We start from the raw sequence: 2973 nt of genomic DNA, 5'->3' as shown, positions 1-2973 counted from the left end.
CCACATTGGGCTCTGTGCTGACAGCTCAGAGCCTGGAGCCTGCCTTGGGTTCTCCGTCTCCCTCTCTCTCTGCCCCTCCCCTGCTTGCATTCTCTTTCTCTCTCTTTCCCTAAAAAAATAAGTAAACATTAATGAAATAAAATAAAATGGTCAACTGTTGGTTATATGAACTTTACCTCAATTAAAAAAAAGGGGGGGGGGCGCCCGGATGGCTCAGTCGGTTGAGCGTCTGACTTTGGCTCAGGTCATGATCTCACAGCTCGTGGGTTCGAGCCCCACATTGGGCTTTGTGCTGACAGCTCAGATCCTGGAGCCTGTTTCAGATTCTGTGTCTCCTCTCTCTCTCTGCCCCTCCCCTGCTCACACTGTCTCTGTCTCAAGAATAAATAAGCATTAAAAAACAAAACAAACAAACAAAAAAAAGGATGAATGTGGAACTGGGCTCTTACAATAGCCCAAATGAGAGATGATACTAGCTTAGATTATCCTATAAGCAATAGAAGATGGAGAAATTTGAAAGATACAAGGTTTTCTTTGGAAGGAAAATTTATGCGATTGATGATGGTGTAGGTATGGGAGTATAGAAAGATACAACTCACATACCCTTACTCCCTTCTGGATAATCTTTTATCATTGTTTAAAACTTTTTAAAATAGTACTTTATTTAGTTTGAATTTTTATTGTTTTTTTTAAGTTTTATTTTATTTATTATTTTGAGAGAGTGGGGGAGGGGCAGAGAGGAGAGAGAATCCCAAGCAGGCTCTGCAATGCCAACACAGGGTCCGGCTTGGGGCCGGAACCCACGAACCATGAGATCATGACCTGAGCTGAAACCAAGAGTTGGACGCTCAACCTACTGAGTCACCCAGGCACCCCGGTCTTCTATCATTTTTGACATGCTTCCAGTAAAACATGTATCACAGGAAATTACAATGGATTGGAAATTTTTTTACCTTATCGACTGTAAGATTCCAAAGCACATATTGAACTATTAATGTTTGCATTCCCATTGCTTGTCTCAGTGTTTCTTACAGTCGGCACTCCACGACTTTTGAATGAATGATCATAATTACATATGAATAGTTGTGTCAGTGATGTATATGCCTGAGAATGTTTACCAATTTCTTAGCCAGCTTTTTGTTCATGAACACTGAGAACATCAAATGTCCCTCTTTGAATTAAACAAAGTGCAAAAAGATATTGCAGTTATAATTAGTGATGTCATTATAATATGTTGTAGGTACTAATATTAAATCCATAGATATGACTGAGTTGATAAATAGCAAAGGCATACTGAAAATCTCTCTGCTATTGTGATGAATTAATGTATGAAATAATTTATACCAAATTCTAATTTTTGCATTTCTCCAAAATAGCCTGATTACTCATTTTCCAGAGGATAAATTGCCTGTCAGAAATGGGAAGCTTTAATGTTGTAAATATTTCAGCCTTTCTGAAATTAATCTGCAAATGTAATCTTAATTGAGTCTCAATATATATTTTTGAAAATAGACAAGACGATTTAAAATATGTCTGTAAGAACAAATGTAGTCTAACAACTTGAATACCAATACAATTTATGAGGTTAATTGTATTGAAAAGCCATGACAATTTACATGGCCTATGGCCATGTGAAAAAGGCAGGCACATCAATGAAATAGCATAGAAAATTCTTTAAAAGACATTATACATAGAATTTAGCATTTTAAAATGTCATATAACACGGGTAGTCACTTAATGAATTATTCAAAAATAATCCTGGGACATGCACTGTTTAATAGGAAAAGGACTGAACAAACCAGACATGTATTTCACCTTTATGCTAAAATAACCTCAATATAGTTTATAGTTTAAAAACCATATAAGAAATAAAAGAAAATATAATGTATACTTTTGTTACAGTCTTGGTATATAGAAGGGTTTCTGAAACATATTGGTAAAGGCAGAAAGCATGAAGAAAAAGACAGATTAGGTTTTACAGGTAAATTAAAAAAAATCAGTGGGTAAAATTGTTAAACTGAATAAAAGTGATAAATTAAGAAAAGTATTGCAATGATATAAAATAGGAAGGTTTGCTCCCTTTTACATTAAAAGTTATCATACGTCAGTAATAGAGTTGTTCAGGAGGATAACTTGAAAACAGATCTCAAAAAATCAGCACATCAAGGGTATGATTAAACTAATTCTACCTACATTTTTCCTAAAGAAATTGTCTGATAAGGGAGAGAGATACAGTATGCATATTATCATCCCAATGTTGCTAAAAGTAGCAAAGTAAAATTGGACTCAGTATAAATGTAGTTCAGTACATTATAGATTAGATGAGTTGAATAATTGCATAAATATAAAATAAGAGATTGGGAAGCCTGGGTGGCTCAATTGGTTAAGTAAGCGTCCAACTTCCGCTCGGGTCATGATCTCACAGTTCGTGAGTTTGAGCCCCACATCAGGCTCTCTGCTGTCAGTGCAGAGCCCGCCTCAGAATCTGTCCCCCTTTCTCTTTGCCCCTCCCACTTGCGTGTGTTCTCTCTCTCAAAAATAAATACACATTTAAAAAAATATGAGATTATGAAGAAATATGAAGATATTTACATCTGGAGATATATACAGATACATATACAATGCTTATATCATTGATATTAAAAAGCAGATTTTAAAATATGCGATCTATGATTATATATGTGTGTGCAAGTATGAATAGACAGCTAAAAATAAATGGAAATATAAACAGATAAATACTGAAAAATAAATGTGTGCGTATATTTACATATGCTTGTGTATACTTACGTGCCCTGTGTTAGATACAGATATAAGGAAAATTGCAGCCTAATATAGTTAAAATGTTAGCTATGTTTACTTCCTTTAAAAATTTTTTTTTATGTTTATTTTTGAGAGATAGACACAGAGTGTGAGCAGGGGAGGGGCAGAGAGAGAGGGAGACACAGAATCTGAAGCAGGCTCCTGGATCCCAGC

At 35.3% G+C, this 2973-nt stretch overlaps 1 non-coding gene across 1 annotated transcript; it reads left to right on the top strand.

The window, feature by feature from the left end:
- Positions 1 to 202: 202 nt before the first annotated feature.
- TRNAQ-UUG lies at positions 203 to 287 on the top strand. Its single transcript has one exon. It is a non-coding gene; the product is annotated as a tRNA-Gln (tRNA).
- The last annotated feature ends 2686 nt before the right edge of the window (positions 288 to 2973 follow it).

The sequence above is a fragment of the Prionailurus bengalensis genome, chromosome A3 (assembly GCF_016509475.1).
Source record: "Prionailurus bengalensis isolate Pbe53 chromosome A3, Fcat_Pben_1.1_paternal_pri, whole genome shotgun sequence".
Lineage (NCBI taxonomy): Eukaryota > Metazoa > Chordata > Mammalia > Carnivora > Felidae > Prionailurus > Prionailurus bengalensis.
This window is presented reverse-complemented; position numbering and strand designations above follow the sequence as displayed.